General features: G+C 37.8%; 1 protein-coding gene across 7 annotated transcripts in view; it reads left to right on the forward strand.

Moving 5' to 3' along the window:
- EPC1 (enhancer of polycomb homolog 1) overlaps positions 1-21,396 on the forward strand; it is a 92,481-nt gene that overhangs the window by 27,160 nt on the left and 43,925 nt on the right. For 2 of the 7 annotated variants that reach the window (XM_070601729.1, XM_070601730.1), the window contains exon 1: positions 7,116-7,224. The exons of the other annotated variants lie outside the window; for them this stretch is intronic. The gene's annotated coding sequence lies outside the window, so the exon portion shown is untranslated. Of the gene's footprint in view, positions 1-7,115; positions 7,225-21,396 lie in introns of those variants that run through there. 7 annotated transcript variants of the gene reach the window in all.

Raw genomic sequence — 21,396 nt, forward strand, 5'->3', positions numbered from 1 at the left:
ATGTGAAGTATTCCTGATAGTTGTTACCATATTTTGATTCTTTGGTAAACTTGACAGAAATGCTAGGTCTTAACACTAGGAAAATAACACTTCTTAATGTACTCCCGTTTAAACAGTTTTAATAATGTAAGCTGCATACATTTGAGTTAATTAGGCATGCCTCTTAATTTTTAAGAAACAACTTTAAGTAGAATAGACTATCAGCTCTAAATATGACATAAATGAGTCCCTTTAGGGGTTAAAGAAGACAAAAGTTTAAACAAGCTGGGGGAGGTAGATGTTACACCATTATAATATTTTTAAGGTTTTTATTTTAACATTATAATCTTAACTTTAAGATTTTAACTTTGCAGTTAGAAATGTTAAAATAGTAAGTTTAGTGCCACGGCTTTTCGTTTAATTGAAAGGGTAACTTTTCCAAGATATCAGTGATACCGAATGCTTTTATTAAGTTTGACATATTTTGGTTAAAATTGGAACTTTATGTTATAATTCTCCTTTATGGATACTTCTCCCTTTAGGACAGACATTCTGAAAAAGCTGATTTTAAAGTGATACTTAACAAATTGGTGCTACCGTGTTCGCACAGTAGTTGAACCTTTTCATTGGGATGTCTGGAGTGTGTGCTCCATTATAAGGGCTGGAGGGTTAACCTTTCTTCTGTTACCTAACCTGGTTTGGGTAGGGTATGTGATGTAATTAAGATGTTAATGGTGGTATCACATTGGCATTACCCTGCACAGCTACTTTTGAGACTTAGAAGTAGGCTCTAGCCTTCACAATCCAACACCTTGTTTTCATAGGGTTCTAACCTGACAAAATCTCGTACACCTACTTTTTCTCTCCTCTTAAAACTACATCCTTCATTACTGGCCCAGTATGCAATGTTATTAAACCCAAATTAAGGACATTTATAAAGTGGACAGTTGTTTCTTATTTTTAATTAGGGGAAAATTGGAAATATGTACATATCTCTGATAGGAGAAAAAATAGTTAAGCACTACATTTTCAAAATAACAAAAATCTAGTTTTTCTGTTTATAAAAATAAGTTTAAATCACTTTAAGTTTAAAAGTATGATTTCTCATTTTTTGAAAGAGACCAAAAATCGATCTTTCTTCTTTTTTTTTTTTTTAAAGATTTTATTTTTTCCTTTTTCTCCCCAAAGCCCCCCGGTACATAGTTGTATATTCTTCGTTGTGGGTCCTTCTAGTTGTGGCATGTGGGACGCTGCCTCAGCGTGGTCTGATGAGCAGTGCCATGTCCGCGCCCAGGATTCGAACCAACGAAACACTGGGCCGCCTGCAGCGGAGCGCGCAAACTTAACCACTCGGCCACGGGGCTAGCCCCTCGATCTTTCTTCTTTTAAAATTTTGTAAACCTAGATTTTTTAGGTCTTATTTGGAGCTGTAAAAATCTAGATTTTTTTTCCATTCTGTCCACTATCTTGGAAGTGAAATATCTGAAATCTCAATTTTCGTAGAAGCAAAGTTTAATTTTTGCAGATAGTTTGAATTAAGAATTGAGAATATTTGGACTGTTTGCATTAAGTAGCAAATAATTAGTCTAGATAAAATCAAATAATTGAGAAGTAATAATAAAATCTAGTTTGAACTTTCTTTCCTGCCCAAGATATTTTTGAATAGAAGTTTCTAAGCTGGGGTTCTGAGGATTCCATGGAAATGATTCTGGAAGTCAGTGAATTCCTGCAGCATGCATATACAATTTTGTGATGGTATATGTTTCTAGGGCGAAAGTTCATCTTTGTCGTCAGTTTCTCACAGTATTGTAATGAGGTGGGGCAGAAAGCTCAAGGTGAAGATCTACTGTCCTAAAAATTTCAGTCATTTCAGTTCTATCAATGTGGCAGTTATTATATAGACTTAATAGAAGGATAATTGAAAAATGAAAGGCTATAGGCAACTCAGGAAGAGACTGGAGACTCAACCACAAAGGGGGCCTCTTGAAAACTATGTAGTGTCTAGGTTCCTGAAGTGTTCATAATTAGCTCTTGTTTCAGTGTACTATTTTATATTTGAAATTTTGGATTAATTCTGTTTGTACTTAGATTTCATTTTCTTATAAAAAAATAATAATGAGAAACTAATGGGCTTATGTATCTAATGATGTTTTGTGGGTGCTTTATAGTCTGTAATGGAATTTGTGCTGAACTGCCTTTTCTTTCTGTTAATTAACAGGACTTAATTAAAAGTACCATCTAAATATAGGGTAGCTTATGGGGCCTGCCTGGTGGCATAGTGGTTAAGTTCGCATGCTCTACTTCTGCAGTCCGGGGATTGTGGGTTCGTATCCTGGGCGAGAACCTACGCACCTTTCATAAAGCTATGCTGTGGCAGCATCCCACATACAAAATAGAGGAAGTTTGCACAGATGTTAGCTCAGGGCCAATCTTCCCCACCAAATAAATAAATAAATAAAGGGTAGCTTAAATTTTGTAAACAAAGTTCATGCTTACAGGTTCATGAATTTGTGGCTGGGATTAAATATAAAATCACTCCTAATATGTTATTTAAAATAGACTAAGTTTTAATTTTATATTTTGCATTCTACTACATCATGGTATGCAATAGCAATAATGGTCAAGAAACAGATGGAAGATATATATGTGTATGTACGTATGTACGTAATGGCAAGAGTTCTGTTTGTATATGAAAAGGGTGGATTCTGACTATATTTATGATTCACTTTTCCTGAAAAGTTAAGAGTACTTGTTATCAGCAATTGGTTAAAACACTAATTTTAAAGTAGAGGGTAGCATTTTAAAAGGAGCAATAATACCATGGTATGATGGTATAGTTTGTGATTCCAGTTCTTAGAAGAAGACAACCAACAAGGAAATGAGAGTTTTATATTGTAATTTGGGAATAAAATGAATTGTGAGTCTCAATGCAAAGCAGTATGAGTGTATGAAATACAGAGACAGAACTACATAGAGTATGTCTTTTACTTTTAAAGTTTTGAACCCTTAAAATGTGACTTACAGTAGTATATTACAATAACTTCTGTAAGAATAAATCAATTTATGGGGAAATCAGTGAGAAAAACAAGTGATTCAGATGTTTTAAACAACTTACTAGAATTACTTTCAGTGAATTACTTGAAGCTAACTATGTTGTCTTCATCACATTTATCAATTGTGGCAAATCTTTCTTGATCAAGTTTATTAACTTAAAGCCTGGGATGTAGGTAGTGATTTGAATTATTACAGTATTTTGTGTAATGTAATATACAGACATAGTGGATACCTAACTTTGCATCTTTAAATATCTGAATTGAATTTTATCCACCAGCCCCACGGTAGTAGGTAGATGAAAAACAAAAACTTGTTGTAGTTAGTAATATCTACTATGACCCGTTATCTGAGTTGCACGAATGGAGCTATAATCAGTTTTTTAGAAGATAAAGCCCTTGTTCAATTATTCGTTGTTATGGAGGTTATCTTTAAAAAGTTTGGTCCAGCTTCAGATACACATGGTGGCATAGTTTGATGAATTTTGCAGTGGATTATTGAAGCAAACCATTTTGGTTGAATTTCCTTCAGAATAGCAAGTGCTGGCTGAAGAAATAGGATGTGGCCTTAGAGTGAATCCAGAGGCAAAGATAACCTGAGGTTTAAAATGTCCTGTGGATGGTTTAATATAGGTTCAAATCTTTTTATCTATTGAGATTAATTATTTTGATAATTGTAGAATCACGAATAGCAGTTGTATATCCTCTGAGAAAATGTACATTGGCTTTTGTGGCCTTTGACAAGTCCCTTAACCTTACTGAATGAACTTCAGTTTCTTCATGTGTGTTATCAGTCTTTTGACCTACCTTACGAGGTAGCACTGAGTAATGAATAAGTCAGTATATGTAAAAAGTGCTTTACAGGTGAATTTCATTATTATCAAATACTTATTGAATGTTTAAAATGGCCTTTTTGTTGATGCTAAAAACTGCTTACCTTTATATAGTCCCTTGTATTTGGAATTGTCTGATATAAGCATGTTAGATATGTTCTCTATCCTTAGAGAGTTGTATGACATAGTTGTGAAAACTTGTGTCTTTAAATTTAGGTAATTATTAGTTGGGAAAAGCCTCAAACTGGGAGCTGTCAGACCTAAGGCTACATCCAGCTTCCGACACTGTGTGAGTGTGTTGCATGCATGCTCCCACTCACCCAGGTTTTTAACTGCAAAATGAGGTAGGACCATGAGAATTTCCTTTTGTAATGGGTATATTATGTTACCAGTATGTTTAAGTCTTTCCAAATGTATTTTATGTGTTTATAGAATAGTCATTAAATCTTGAATTAGTTAGTAACTTAATTTGCATATTATACATAATTTACGCGAAGTAAAGGTAGTCTGGGTGCATGGATAATCAGCTCCAGTTTATTCTAGGAAGCCTCAAGTACTAAAGGATTTAAAGAATATAAATGAGTATAGATGTTACAGAATGCTATTACTGTTATGAGAATTTGAAATTAGAGCCAGAATTTTATAGTGATGGTTGCAAATTTGTGCTTTACCTGTAAAGTAATAGAGTCTGAAGGGGAAACAAAATACAAATATGCTTGTTTTGAAGTCTAAAGCAAAGATTTAATCATTGTTCTAATAGCTAAGTGGGGATATTTGAGATGAAATATGTTGTACAAAAACAGAAAATATTGATAAATTCATTTTTATTCACTTTCATGGCAAATATTTTTTGCACATTTGCTGAGTCAAGCACTATTATAGGCCCTGTAGATAAAACAGTGAAAAACCAGCATTCGTTTTATGGATCTTACAATTCTAGAATTTAGGTTCTCTAAGGGCAGAAACTTTTGTCTATTCGCTTATGTGTTTTCAGCACCTGAAATAGTGCCTGGCACGTAGTAAGCGTTCAATATTTGTTTAATTGAATGACTGAATTCTAATGGGAAAACAGACAAAAACTAAAAAGCAAATGAATAAAAATAAAAAATAAAACTCTTATATGGCAGTGGAACAAGATAATACAGAATTTCAAGTGGAGAGGGGAGGATAGAGGTTTCTTTGCATAGATGGTCAAGGAACAATCAACCTGAAGCTTGGATGGTGGGAATGAGCCAGCCGTGTGAAGATCTGCAAGAAGAACCTTCCAGGCAGGGAGACCCAAATATGCAGAGAGCCCAAGGTAGAACAGAAGGCCAGTATGACTGGAGCAAAGTGAAAAAAGGGTTGAGTAGTCTGAGATGAAGACCCAGAGGTAGTCAGGGGCTCCAGATCTGGTAAAGTATTATAGGCTACTACAAGGAATTTGTATTGTTTTGAAATTAAGTTCCTTAGAAAATTTTAGGCAAGGGAGTGGCATGATCTGAATTATGTTTTTCCAAGAGTATTTTTGCTACCTTGTAGAGAATGAGTCATATTGGGCAAGAGTGCGAGTTGATGGTGACTTTAATTAGGGTGGTAGTAGTGTAGATGAAGAGAAATGGATGGATTTGAGGTGTATTTTGAAGGTAAAACTAATAGAATTTGCTGGTAGATTTGAATGTAGTAGAGGGAGAGAGAGCACCAAGGACTAATCCCTGATTTTTACGTTAAGCAACTGGCCAGATAGATGATTGGGCCACTTACTGAAATAGGGAAAATTGGAGAAGGAAGGGTATAGAAAGGATGGATTTGTTCAGTTTGAAGTGCCTCTTACTTGTCTGTATTTAATTGGATATGCAGAATGTAGTGCATTAGACCAGTTTGCACTGAAGTTGTAAAACTTAGAAGTCATGGGCTGGTACTATAAATTATGAAAGTTTGGGGGATATAGATGGTTTTTAAACCTGTGCTCTGGGGCTTAGGTAGAGGAGGAGCTATTAGAGAGGTAGGAAGAAAATGAGGATGAAAGTTTCTCAAGAAGGAAGGACATTGGTTGGCTGTGCTCACCAAGAAGATGAGCAAGGGGAAAGTGACCATTTTATTTGATTAGATGTGTGCCCTTGGCATATTTTAGTGGAATGGTGGGAGAGAAAAAATAATGAAAGATAAAGGGGTCATAGCAAGTATAGATGGCTCTTTGTGATAGTTCTGCTATCAAAAGCAGAAAAAATAGAGTAGTAGCTGGAGGGGCCTGGGGGATCAACAAATGATTTCTTTTAAAAATGAGTTACAAAGTTCCAGCAGACACAAATGAGGGACACAAAGCTGAGTCCTCTATTGCATTTCCAGGCTGCAAGCACAGATACAGGAGATCCCAAATAGTGCCTGACAGCCTCCTTAAGTTGAAGAGACAGAAAATTCAGAGTTTGGGGAGGCTGGAGTAGCTTCAGGGCACGGTACCAGAGATGCACAGAGAGGTGCCCTTGAGTCTCTGGCTGGAAACTTTCAAGGCTGGAGGAAAGCAACTGGAAAGTAGGAAGAACAGTTCTGGGAGTTCACACAGGGATGGGAATACATAGGGTCCTTACTAGCTGGAGTAGAAAGACCTAATACATGGGGCATCAGATAAAAGTTCCTCAGAAGATTTATTTCCTAAGTAGTGGGGCCAAATTAGCTCTAGGCTAACGACTGTTCTCCACTCACCCTAATAAAGATTAAACACCAGCCTCAAAAGGATGAAGCTCATTTCAAGTAACTTAACTGTGTCCCAGAATAAAACTCAGAAATGTTTAAAGGAATACTAAAAGATCCCACAACATAAAACTCAGTATTTGGCATCTAATGAAAAAATTACCAGACATGCAAAGAATCTGGACACTACAGCTGATAACTAAGGAAAAATTAATCAATAGAAAGAGACATAGAAATAACCCAGGTAATAGAATTAGTAGACAGAAATCTTAAAATAGCTACTATGAGTAAAAATGAGTTACTAGAACTAGTTTAATAGTTGGAATGATGTCAATAAAAAGGAGAAAAACATTTTATCCCCTCCTCTACTCAAGAACTTTGCTCCTAAAAACTATTTCCTGTGTGCCTCTCTTGGATCAGTTTCTTGGAGGGGTTGGTCACTAACTTAGCAGAAATGTTTTTTTCTTTTTAAAAGTAAGGACGGCATATGTAAGAAAACATGTAGATCAGTTGGTAGAATTAGCAGAGGGAGAATGAGGTAGTTTATCCTATGGTTCTATTTTCTCTATGACGTATGAGGTGAGGTCATAATCTTAGAGTAAGGGGGACCTTACGGGAGGCAAAGGTATATGTGGGAAAGCTGACTTCTAGAGAAATGTACTAGGATTGATGGACTTGAGTTCAAGCACAAAGTAGGTATAATAGGATTTTTCTAGGATTGTGATTTGTCCAGCAAGTACAAAGGAGTAAGAGGGGGGTGAGGGGATTAAAAGTGTTTGTGAGGTAGATTATCGTGATAGATCATGGGATCTAAACTGGTTGAGCAGGGTAAGAAGGAAGCCTGCAGGGAGCTGATGAATAATGGGAAGGTGGTAGGACTCATCGGAGTAGAAGGCTTGTGGGATAGGTTTGTTAGAGTTGGAGTGCCAAAATAGGTGAAACTAAGTCAGGAGGGTGGTGGTTAAGAGTGAGAGGCTTGAATTAGCTTTCAGAGGTAGTACAGTTATTAGTGAAGGCAAGATCTAGAGTATAACCACAGGAGTGGTGGCTGAGGTGGAGTAGAGGGAAGAATCAGCGTGGGTGAGAAAGTCATGGTATTAGACTGTATCATCCATGTAGGTATTGTCACTACGAATGGTACCAGAAGTGTAGTAGTAGTTGAGAAGACTGAGCTCTGTGACTGTGACCAAAAGAGTGTATACAACAGCTTTAGGGGGAGAGAGTGATGGTAAGAACTTCTGAGGGGTGTGAGACTGGCAATGGGAAGCAAGGAGGATGAACGCTTAACCCCTCTATAAGTATATGGGACATGAGAAAATAACTTCTGCTTGAAAGGGCTACAGGGAGTACTGTTTCTGGAAGAAAACAGGCTTCAGTTAGGCAAGAAGATGAGGGAACATTGAAAGAAGTTGAGACTATAAAGACAAGTTTACTGATATGTCTTTATTCTAGAGAACAGTTGGAAGAGTTTGAGAAGGTGGGGAAGGGTGGATGATTGGGTCAGATTAGGGGATATTGAGATCAGAATGGTGATAAAAGCCATAGTAATGCTGTTAAGTCTTGGACTCTGTTGATAATGGGTATGAAGAATGATGAGATTTATCCGGCCAAACAGATCCAACAGTTCAAGATCCCTTCCCTACTGGAAATTCTGAGCTGTATGGGACCATTCGTGCCACTAGAGATGGCACAATAGCCTGAAGAAAGGGCAGCCCCACTAGGTAGAAACTGGTGGCTTGATGAACTCCAAGGAGTATCTATCACTCCTAGCTGGACAGTTGTATAAATGTCTTTACAAGGAAGGATTTTTCTTCCACGTTTGTTTCAGGATTCAGTAAATGGACCTCAGGGTTGAAAATCTGAGACCTCTCCCTCTTCTACATTGGTTCTCAACAGGGACTGTACCATTCTCTCACCCTCTGGAAATTCTGGAAGATTGTGTGGATGCTTTTGATTGTCACAATTTGGGGGAGATGCTATTGGGGCCAGGGACAGTGTAAGTTCTACCACACCAAAGATAGTCCTGCAAAACAAAGAATTGCCCATGTGACTTTTGACTGTCTCACAGAACATCCCAGTAGGTGAAATTTCCACTTGTAAGTTCTCTGAGTCTAGGACCTAATTCCATTTTACATGTAAAGTTTTTTTTGTACAGTTTTGATGTATACTGAAATTTCCAGGACTGCAACTTCTATATAAAGTTAGGAATGTTGTACTTTATTTTGTTGAAAACTTTGACAGGAGTTGTTACTGTTTTGGAAATAACTTTATCAATACCGTTTGCGGTATTTGAGGCAACAGTAGTACAGACCTCATAAAGGTCTGGGTTTTAGCTATAACGTTTACAATGATTTGCTTGTAGAGCATAAGCATCTGTGATTACTTCGTTTTGTCTTCCTGGGTACATACCCAAGCATTTACATGTTGAAATATGTATTTTATTATAAATAACTTTCCTTCTATTTCTCCTTTGTTTTGCAATTAGATCCTTGGGTTGATTATTTGAAAAACGTGTATAAGTAAAATAGTGAAGGAATTTGAAAAGAGGGAGCCCTGGGTCTGATGGGGTTGAAAACAGCTACTCTCTGGGGTTCAAAACATGAGCTAGGGAGTTGAGTTTCAGTTAAAGTTGTCATTATTCTACTTATACTTACCCCAGGTCTCTTGAAGCATGGTGTAAGAAAAATCCTGTGTACAGTGTATAGCATGGTGCCTTACATATAGTAAGTGCTCAGATCTTTTTAACTTCTTAGTTTCGTTTTTAGGTCTTGAAGAATAGAAATGTGTTTTTTAGGTAGGTTTAAAAATTTTCAACAAATTTCCATCATAACAAATGATTTCTGTTATGGAGTGTTTTGATAGTAAGTGAATACTGATTTTTATACATATCTACTTGTATTTATTATACAATGTGAGATAATAAGCAAGGAAGGGATCAAAAAACATGGCCTTGAGTCAACAAGGATGTCAACTCAAATGGATTGTTTTCTCAACTTAAATACATGCTCGGTTTCCCAGCGGATGTCTAAGATGTATAAAATGTTTTGAAGAATTTGTCAGCTATTTAAAAAAAAGTTTTCTGCACATTTTAACAGATACTGTACATTTTAGTGAATTTTAGTTCTAAAAGCTGCTTTTTCAGGTAAATCAATGGATTTGGATCTAAGAATTCCTGTTAAAAGATTAGCATGCCCTCTTATTCTGAAAGGTTTATTGTCGCTTCCTAATTGGTCTTCCTACTCTAGTTTTTTAAATTTACAACCTTCTCAAAGTCATCAGGGTGATCTATTTAAAATATGAGTCTGGTTGTTACTTTGCCCAGGGTCGTTCACGAGGTCCTAGTAAAGCTCTTGGCTAGGGGTGCAATCTTCTAAAGGCTTGACTGAGTCTGGAGAATGTCACTTCCAAGCTCAATCACATAGTTAGCAAGCTTCAGTTCCTTGCTGGAGGAACTCTATCCATGAGCTTCTCCATTGTTATCTCATTGTCCTCACAACATAGCAGCAGCCTTCCCCCAGAGGGAGTGATCCAAAAGAAAGAGCACAAATGGGAGAGCATGCAAGACAGAAACCACTGTCTTTTAGGACCTAATTTTGGAAGTTACATACCATCACTTAATGTCATATGCTATTGGTCACACAGACCAACCCTGGTAAATGTAGGAGGGGACTACACAAGGCTGTGAATGCCAGGAGACAGGGATCATACCAGAGTCTCCTCATGTAGAACATTCTCACCCCCTCCCAAAGCCCCCAAAAGTCTCATCATATTATGGTATCAGCTCACAGTCCAGAATCTCATCCAGATTGGTTTCAGGTACAACTGAGGCTTCTCAGATGTAGTTCCTAAGTACAGCTTCTCAAGTACAAATTTCTCTTAACCTAGGAAGCTGTAGAGAGATATCTGCCCCTCACCCCCCATGCCCAAAATATAGTATTGGGTCAGGCTTTAGATAACAACAATAACTATTCCTATTCAAAGGGAGATGGGTCGGGGGCGGGGGGGGGGGGGTGTGTGTAGTAGGCACAAGGAAGCCCCTGGTCCATAGCATTTCTGAAATCCAGTCAGGGAAATGATGGTGGTTCCTTGGTTGAGTGGCAGTTCCTGGGTATAATTCAGCCAAAGCTCTCAGGTTTGCCCTTTGAATATTTGGTTTTTTACTCTTTTCACCCTTCCTTTTTCATGAAAAATAGAATATATTTGCTACCTGCCAAAATTTTGGGACTCTGAAGGCCTCTTTTCATTTGGTATCATCTCTTGTCTCTTTTAGTTCAAGCTGGCAATGTTTCTGAATAATTCTTTTAAAAACTTTTTGGGTCTTCTATGAATTTTATTGGGATCTGTTCCATTAGTTGAAAGTTATACCCATAAATCTCTTTGAGATAAGCCTTTTACTACCATAAACTCCTGCTGAGAGACAACATTTAAGCTTCCTGAAAGCCCTAATGTTTGATTGAGAGAATCTTTTAAGCATGTAGTTCTCTTTAGCAGGCCTTTTATCTAACTGAATAAGGACTCTGAGGCACCATCTTTGATCTTTCTGAGGTCTTAACAAAAGATTACGGTCACTCCCTCATGTTTTTCTGTCAGTGCCCTGGATTTGATCTTGGCTCAGAATCCATTTCTCAACTTTAGTGTTGTTTGCAATCTGGAGAGACTACAGCTTTTCAAAACCATCAAGTTCTGGCTCCTCTTAAACAGTTCATTTAGTTTATTCTCATTTTTTACCATATATAGCAGAAAAACAAGGCAGCGCTTTCAACACTCTGCTTGAAAATCTTAGCTAAATCACTCAGTTCGTTAGGTAAATATTCTGCTTTTCACATAGCTAAAGGTGACAAGTGTTCCTGAACTTTCTGTCCCTTCCTAACAGGGATATCCCTTCCTTCCTCTAGTTTCCGATAGATCTACCTCATTTTTCTGCCCTCACCTGCAGCCTTATGAAACAACATGAGGATTTTATTAACAGCTTCTTCACTAGTCCTGTCCTCAAAGGCCAGGTCTAGTTCCGAAGCCACTTCAACATTTTAGGTTTTTGTTATACAGTGAGGACTCTTAGTACCAACATATGTGTTATTTATTGCTACACAACTACTTATCCAAAATTTAGCAACTTAAAACAACAAACATTATTCTCACAGACTCTGAAGGCTGGGAATCTAGGAGCAGCTTTACTGGGTGGTTCTGGCTCAGTGTCTGCAGAAAGCTCTGCAGGGTTGCAGTCATCTCAACTGGAGAATCTGCCTCCACTCTTGACTCACATTGTTGGCCAGAGGCTTCTGTTTCTCATCACACTGGCCTCTCTTGACTACCTGTGTGCTCTCACATCTGGCTTCCCCAGAGCAAGTGATCCAAGAGAAGAGTGTGCACAAGTAAGAGAGTGCCTAAGACAGAAGCTGCCGTCTTTTATGACCTAATCTTAAGAGTGACGTACCATCACTTCTGCCGTATGCTATTGGTCACACAGACCAACACTGGTACAGTGTGGGAGGGGACTACCCAAGGGTGTGAATACCAAGAGGTAAGGATCATTGGGGGCCATCTTGGAGTCTGGCTACCGCAAGCTCTATGCTCAATAAACTGAACTACTTATTGTACTTAATGTTCTCTTAGTTCCTCACCTCTGTCTTTGCTTGCATCACCCCTCTTTATCCCCAATGCCTTGCTTTTCCCCATGTTCACTCAGCAAACTCCTGTTTGCTTTCAACTTTTATGAAGCCTTTCTTGACTTACCCTTTCAAAGCCCTGTTACTGCACCTGAACTTTTAGAAAACAAATTCATTGATGTGATTGTTTCCTTTACTACACTACAAGCCTTTTGAAAGCAGAAAGTGTTGTATCATAAAAACTTAATATTGTTCTGGCACAAATGTTTCTTTAATGTTTAAATAGTTCTGGAAAAATCTAGATACTTTATGATATGATCATTTGTGTTCTAAAATGGTAATCAGATTCCTGTTTTAACTGAGTTTTTGGAGTAAGGCTAATAAAATAAGATTTAAGCTATGGGTTTTTGTTTTTGTAAGATTGGGAAGTACATGAGACGTTCTAATAATTAAGCCAAAATTTTAAGCCAGAGAAAATATCATGGCCTTTCCAAAAATAGATTTTGTGAAATTCACTAAAAGTACTTATTTTATATTGTGTTGATTTATCAAATATTTGTAAACTTAGACTTACAAAGTATAATGCTAAATATTATAAGGTCCACAGACGTGTATTTTCCTTCAAGGAGCTTACACTTCACATGGTAAATAAATCATAATCTGAGGCAATCTTTTTCAGTCCCTGTTGTAAAGATCAGAAATACCTATGTTTAGTTTGGGTCGTTTATATGCTGTTACTCAGAGTCTAATAAAACCGTGTAAGCCAACTTCTAAGATTAAGTTCCTGAAAAATCCTCTGATTTCCCCCCCTTTTGAAGTATATATAAGTAAAATCATGTGAAATCAAAATAAATTATTTTACTCTAAGGTTTTTACATTTGAAATTCTTCTCTCTGATCTGAAACTGTTTTGAAAATCAAGATTTTGGTTGCAATTGCCTTTTTATTACCGTCTTTGAAGTTTCCTTTTCATCTGCCATGGGGGTCTCTTGATGCTATATATGAAGATTCAGTAGTGAATTTTTTTCCCTTAATGAATTTTTCATTTTTAATACAATTCCAATAAAATAGAAGCAATCTTTTTTTTCCTGTATACCAGGAAATATCATAGAACCAACTCCATGAAAGTATATTCCTTGATTCCTTTGTCTTGGGTTTTTCTATATACTATTTAAAAACATCTGTTGAGTTCTATTTTATCTTTTGTCTAAACTTTTATGCTGTGATTTTATAGAATACACTTCAGAAATTCCTCCTAACTTGTGTAGTGATAAAACATTTTTGGTCTGTTTTTTTGAAGATAGAAATAATAAAGAAATGCTTGTGATAGGATTAACTTTTTTTTTCCTGATCTTTGTATTTTTGGGACTGGTTTTTTTGCTGTGAAATTTCTCCATTGAACCTTAATTTTTATTCATATCTAAAACTCTTATTTCTCAAGGGTGCCTAATACTTTGTATCACTAGCAAGAAACCAATTAAGTAACTATAATATCTCTTTAGTTCTGGGCCCAGCTTACCTTATAGCCTTTCTGGAATGAATCTCAAGTTTGAATAAAAAGCATTTCTGATATCTAAGATCCAGATCTAGAAAGTTTTCACTATGTAGCCTGCCTTATCAGTTGGGAAATAATGGAATATAATCTATTGTTTGCTATGTGAAGTGGCATGAAACAAGATGACCATTCCTCCTTCACATATGTGTATCTTCTAAAAGTGTTGCTGGGGCCTGTTGGAGAGGCATCCTTGTGATGTAAATACATTATGCTAGCCATAACGTATTGGTGTTATGCTGTCCTTTCACTCAGTTTAATGTGTTCAGATTTACTATGAATCACAGTAGAGAAATTAGAGAACTAGGATGAAAGTTCAGATAGACTAGCAAGAGCTTAAAATACCCTGAGTAAAAATTCCAGTATAGTGGTTTTTAATTTCCTAAATAGTTCAAATGGTTTCATCTCCCTTGCCACTTTCCTAATTCAAGGTACTGTTATCTCATTCAGTACCTTCCTAACAAGTCTTCTCGAGACTTCAGTTACTGCCTCCTCCAGTACTCTTAACACAACCAATGGTCCTTTGAAAACTGAAATCTTATTGTGTCACTTCCTGCTAAAAACTTATGAAGTGCTCCCATTGCTCTTAAAGAGGCTTATATACTAGGCCTTATGTGATCTGGCCGCCACCTCCTTTTGGTTCCTCCAAAGCCTTCAAGTTCCTTCCAACCACACAGTCATTTCTTGTTTTTTTCCCATGTACTGAAACATTTTTCCCCTACAGGTTGGTTTAGCAGTCTCCCACTGATCTCTCAGATCTCAGTTCAAGGGCACTTCTTTAGGTATCTATCCATTAGCATAGGTCTGTTACATACTCATAATATCGTATCTTTCTTAGCAATTACTCTTGTAAACTTCCATTTCATTTATGTGGTTATTTGATTAGTCTTTACCACATGACTCAAGTTCCAGGTGCCTTTAGCATTGGAATTTAATGCCTCCATTATTTGTTGAATGAATGACTGGATTGGCTTAGTATTAATTTATTCATATGTTTCAGTTCAGTCTGTCCCAGGGCTGTGTTTAGAGATTAGGAGCATAGCTCCCATTGTAATTTAGAATTACATGAGGATAATAGTGTTTCCATCAGATTTTCCTACCCCATGTGGTTACCATGGGATTAGACAAGTCACTTCACCACCAGACCTCACCATTAATGTTTGTAGAAGAAACTTGAACTAGTTGATCTATAAGCTTGTCTCTGACTCAAATGTTCAGTGACATTAAGGGTTTCTCTCTATTTATAAGACAGGATAGCAAGGTTGTGCTGTAAATATACAATTCCAGGATCTTAGTGGCTTTATAACAGATTGATTCTAACACTGCGTTGTCCATCGGGTTGATTTGGGGATTCTCTTGTACATGAACTTGCTCCAGGATCTGTTGCACAGAGCAGCCTCCATCCTGCACATGCTGGGCACTGTAATAGAGGAAGGAACTCTGGAAGATCTCATGTCTTGTGTCAGTTATTCAAATGCTCTGGCCAGAAGTTACATGTCACCTCAGTGCACAGCTTATTGGCCAGAACAAGTCACATAGCTCCACCTAACCATAAAGGGACCAGGAGGTGCAATCCTACCATATGACCAGAAGGCAAAGAACAAAAGCATTTGACAAACTGGGGCCAGCCTGGCGATGTAGTGGTTTAAGTTCACGCGCTCTGCCTCAGTGGCCTGGGGTTCACTGGTTTGGATCCCAGGTGCAGACCTACACGACACTGGGTCAAGCCATGCTGTGGCAGTGTCCCATATACAAAGTAGAGGAAGATTGGCACAGATGTTAGCTTATGGCCTGTCTTCCTCACCAAAAAAAAAAAAAAACAAAAAAATTTAGCAAACACTGCTAATGACAGATCTGCCCTTCTGGTCAACCAAAGATTTGGATTACTCTCCTTCCCACAAAATATACTCATTTCCTCCCGCAGTGAACTCACCCCAAAAGTCCCAGCTAAACAGCATCAAGCTTGAAGTATTAGAATTTCCTTGTGCTACGCATAATTGTCTACATCGGGTTTGGATATATTTCCTCTTGATCTGGTGATCTATGAATGAAAGTATTGTCTGCACCACCCCCCCCCCCCCCACACACACACGCAATATACCTTGGAGTAATAGGGACATGTTAACCACAATAAACACTCCCATTTGGATAGTGGAAGATTGAGGGAAACACAGCAATCCTTAATCCATAGAAACTCAAAAATCCCACCACGCTGACTTTATATGGTCCCCTTCCCTTGGGTATGGGGAATATTGTTTAGGTACTAAGTCCACTCTCCTGGAGGTGCTCCCCAGTCCATTGGTTTTTTGGCTCTTGGCATTGATATCTAGATTCTTCCTTTTCCATTATCTTTCTTAGCCTCATCTGAAGTAGGTATTGGAAAATATGCCCCATGGAGGCTAAGGCACTGTACAACCTGCTTCCTGCCTGTAGAAGGTGGAGACCTAAGTGTACTTTTAAATCAATCAGATTTTAATCTGGGCTCTTGATTTTTGTTTGTTAGCAGCACAACTTTTCTAGGCTTTTAATGTGTTTCAGTTTAGCTCAGTGTGCCAATAGCCTGTGTTCACAGTTCTTTGCTAGATGTCTGTCTCCTGAATGCTAATACCATAAACCTAGTAACTTTTGCTTGAAGAGCTACACCCTTAGTGTCTCTGTCTACCTCTTTGTCCCCTGAGCATTTTGTTCAGCTGAAAGGGTTAACTGAGTGTCACACTTTGAGTAGGATCTCTGCTCTGAGACTAACCAATTCGGGTGTTTTAAGTGTGAGTATTATGGCCATAGCCGTGATTTGAACCTTACTCTCAAGGTTGATTACTCTTCCTTTGTTAGTCAAAGGCCTTCTTTTTTTTATTTTTCCTTTTTTCTTCCAAAGCCCCCCGGGTACACAGTTGTGTATTTTCAGTTGTGGGTCCTAGTTGTGGCGTATGGGACGCTGCCTCAGCATTGCCTGATGAGCGGTGCCATGTCCGTGCCCAGGATTCGAACTGGCGAAAGCCTGGGCAGCCGAAGCAGAGCCCGCGAACTTAACCACTCGGCCTCGGGGCCGGCCGCAGTCAAAGGCCTTCTTGATTTTTTAATTTATGGCATGGGTTGAGAGCCACTCTTCAGACACTGCCAAGTCCCCAAATTTTGGGACTCTTCCCTTTTATTCCTGCTTACAAACTACTCAGTTTAAATATGTTGTTTCTGTCTTGTAATACCAAACACAGAGCAATCCACACACCATTTTAATGTTCATTTTTTTAACCTCTTCTCCTAGAGCTACAGGTTTATTAAATATATTGTCTGCTTTTCAAGTTATCATATCTGACTTATACCAAATATTTTCTACTACCTAATATGGATTGCCATTCTTCCAGCCTCTCAGAAGTTTCCTTGCTGCCTGGCTTCCAAACTAATGGCATATATTTTAGTCTTTGTTTTATAACAGTACCCCACTTCTGGGACCAATTTATGTCAGTCAGGGTAAGCTAGGTTATGGTATGATAACAAACAGCCTCAAAAGTGTATTTCTAGTTTATGTCACATTTTATCATGGATCAGCTGGGAGACCAGTCTGATGCAGCAGTCAGTGGCTCAAACATGGTGACAGGTGGAAGGAGTGCTTTGAAAGATTTCACATCTTTCACCTGCAGTTAAATAATTTGGTCCAGAAGTAACATAAGTCGCTTTGACTCATAACTCATTGGCCAGAATTAGTCACCTATGGCCACCATTACAGAAGGGACGGGAAGCACGATGGTACTGTGTGCCCAGAAGGCAGTCAGAAGTAATTTGATGAACAGAACTACAGACTGTCTGTTACACTTTCAGTATTCATCTTTGTATATTGGGGAAAGAAGATGAGGAAAAGAGGATGTTTATTGTAGATTAAATTCTATAACTCACACTTTTGGTGGTGTACTAACTGTCCTCTGGTTTTTAGAGGACATTTGTGAAGGTGGGTAAGAGGTGTAGCTTCACTAGACCATGTTTAATCTCTTCTGAGCTTAAGGTCTATCTTTCACTCAAAAAGTAAGTTTTGCATTCTGACCATGGTCTGGTCAGATTATAATATAAATATGAATATCTCACTAGAAGACATATTTTGGCTAATATGACCTGATTGGAAAAACAATTCCTAATTAATTACAGGTGTAACACCGCTCCTGCTACCATTTATTACTGGAAAGTTCATTTGCCTTTATAGGGTTAAAAAAAAACCAACTGTCAGTGTCTGCCACAGTTTACTTCTTTGAAATGAGATCACAAAAAGTACGTTAGTTATTCTTGTTTAGATTTAGAAGAATCAACCTTTCATTCTGATCAATTTAATGCAGCTCCTGAGATAATAAACTCTTTGCATGGTTTCCTTAATGTTTTTATAGTAAACTTGTCTTAAATATGATCTGGAAGCTTTATTTAGTTATTTCATCTCTGCTATGAAGTAACAGAATTTGTGTGATGTTTATATGAGCCTAAAGAACTTTGCGAGAATAAATATAATTTCCTTTCTCCTATGGCTGTAAATACCAACTAAAGCGATACTAATTTAAATGTGTGAAGACTGGACCTGAAACTACTACTATAGGTATTTTGTTCAAATTTTGCAACTATTTGCCCTTCCTCCTCAAATAAAAGTTGTTATGCATTTTTCTCTTATTTCCCTGGGAAAGAAGAAACCAGGTTTCTTTCACGTAGCATTAAAAGTTTTAAAATGGGGGCCGGCTCTGTGGCCGAGTGGTTAAGTTCGTACGCTCTCTTTCTGCGGCCCCAGGTTTTGCTGGTTCGGATCCTGGGCACCGACATGGTGCCGCTCGTTAGGCCACGCTGGGGCAGCATCCCACATGCCACACCTAGAAGGACTAACAACTATAATATACAACTATGTCCTGCGGGATTTGGGGAGAAAAAGCAGGGAAAAGAAAAAAGATTGGCAACAGTTGTTAGCTCAGGTACCAATCTTTAAAAAAAAAAGTTTTAAAATGTTCCAGTGAGTTGTCTCATATCCATTGTGGGATGAACTGTGTGGTATAAATAATCTTTGAAATGAATTATTTGCCGTTAATTTAACTTGATCCGGAAAGCTGGGAGAACGAGGCTTGCTTATGACTACAATGTGCTGGGGCTTTTTGGTTTTTTTTTTTTGGTACTTTAAAGTGTGTAGAGAGATCTCATTTTCTTGTAAAAGCTGAAAAAGTGACTATAGTCACTATAGTATGGTGCCTGAATTTGTTATATAAAGTCCTTAAGTTCTGCAGTGAGATTTGATTATCTTCAGAGGTTAGGAGTGTTTTGTTAACAGTGACAATCTGCCAGTAAAAATTAACTGGAGGTTTAAAATGTCTTTTGTAGGATTAGTAGGAGAAAGGATATCTTTTAAGAAAACACAAGGTAAATTTGGAATTAGTCTTATTTATTCATTCATATATAGCTACAGTAAAACAATTTCTATTAATAACTTAGGCTATTTTTTATTGTAATTTGCCTGTTACAATAATAATGCACCAGGGCTTTATGGACAGAACTTCATTTAATCCTCAGTGCAACCTTAGAAGTCAGGTAGCGTTTTCTGCCCTTTACTGGTAAGGAAAAATGGTTAAATTTATATTTCATTATATCATTATGTATATTATGAAGAGCTACAAAGTGTGTGCTAGGTACTGTGCTGAGAAGTTTAATAAAGTCAGAAATTTTATTTCTGTACTGTATGTTTTATAATAAGAAAATAACTTACGGGGGCCGGCCTGATGGCATAGTGGTTAAGTTTGCACATTCCACTTCGTTGGCCCCGGGTTCGCAGGTTTGGATCCCAGGTGTGGACCTGGCACCACTCGTCAGGCCACTGTGTAACAGTGTCCCACATAAAATAGAGGAAGATTAGCACACATGTTAGCTCAGCAGTGATCTTCCTCAAGCCAAAAAAGAAGATTGGCAACAAATGTTAGCTCAGGGCCAGTCTTCCTCCCTCCCTCTCACACACACACACACACACACACACACACGAAAATAATTTGTGGCACCCAGTAATAGTAAATTAATTAGAATAATTTGAAATTTTGAAATATGATTTATTTTCATGTACCGCTGTGTAAATTACTTCAAATAAAGGGGAAGTGAGTAGACTATCAGAGCCCCTTTTATTTTTTAGCCACTACAGGAAGATGCAGCTTTAGAAATTACACTGGAAGTTTTATGGCGTTGGTGAAACAAGGGATTTGGTGTTAGTTAAGAAAAGGAAGAAAATTTTGGAAGATTATTTAGTTTTAGTCTGAAGTGAATAATAAGTACAGTGTATGAACTATCACTTAGCCATGTTATAGGACTTTTCCACAATTACCTTGAACATGCACAAATCTTAGCACTCAAACAAACGCTGAAGGTTTATATTTTTGATGGGTAAAACAAAGTATTAATAAAAGCCATGTAACAACAGCTAAGTCTTGATTGCTACTCTGACTGACAGGAAGATACAGTAGATAAATTTGTTATTTTTGATAGAAAAACAGGGCATGGTCAAATTTAGGCTAACTTGAGACTTTGTTTCAGCTTTCTTAGTTCATCGTGTAGGTCCTTATCTCTCCAGGGTGGTAAATCATTTAGTATCCTCTGACTTCTTTTATGGTGTATTATATGATAGAACCTAAGTAAAGTACTTCTAAAGTCACGTGAGTTCCTTCATAATTTTCTTTGAATTAAAAACTGATTCCCTTCATAGAGGGAAATTCGTATTACTGGTATTTCTGTAAAAAGAGGATTATTTTGCTTCCGTATATGGTAAATGTGGTGTCAAAGATAGAAGCAAAGTGTTGGAAGTCCAGAGGAAGAAGTAACAAATTTTACTGTTTTTCTGTTGTTCATTCAGCAAGATAAAACAATACTTGTTAAAGAAAAATGTACTTTACCGTTTCTAGTGAACCTCTGTACGTGTAGGGATGATAGGCAATTAAGAGTAGTTAGTTACACAGGAAAGCCTGTGTACCTGGTCTTGACTCTGCTGTGACTTAATCTTCCTCAGCTCCATCCTTCATATCCAGGGTGCCTGGGTGTTACCAGCAGTTAAGCTTTATGAGCTCTAATCTAGTGAAGCACTCTCGGGAGAATCCTCTAAAGAGAAGTTAGGAAATCTGTGATTACTTCCTTAATTTGCCTGGTTGTAGCTTCCCAGTGATCCTTGTAGCCATGATGCTGTTGCTCATCTCTTCAGCTGTTTAAAGTCCTTTCTGCTTCTCTCTCAGTATTCTGAGTCCTCCCCTGAATACCAGCCAGAACTGAGCCATACATGGGGAAGGCAAAAGAAGACAAGAAGGAGGAATTAAGCTACAGTAGAAAGATCATGGGGTTCTGGAGTCAGAGCTCAATCCAAGTCCTGCTGTCACTGCTCCAGGCCAGTGACTTAATCTTACTGAGCTTCACTTTCCCTGTAAGATAGGGATTCTAGTACATCTTCAGAATGAAGATAAAGTGTCTAACCTAGGGTCTGAACGTAGTGATACAATTTTTACTTAATAAGCTCATTTCCCTCTTTGTCATTTGCACACATGTGAATGGGAGAGCATGCTTTAGTGTCTGCCGATGATCCACCTTACCAAAAACTGGAATCTGAAAAATTTAACTGAGCATAAGCAACTATATCTATTTCAAGAGTCTGTGAACTTTGTGTAGAGTCAGATAGTAAATATTTTAGGTTTTGCCGGCCTTCCAGTCTCTGTCACAGCCGCTCAG

Source organism: Equus przewalskii, chromosome 30, assembly GCF_037783145.1.
Source record: "Equus przewalskii isolate Varuska chromosome 30, EquPr2, whole genome shotgun sequence".
Classification (NCBI taxonomy): Eukaryota; Metazoa; Chordata; class Mammalia; order Perissodactyla; family Equidae; genus Equus; species Equus przewalskii.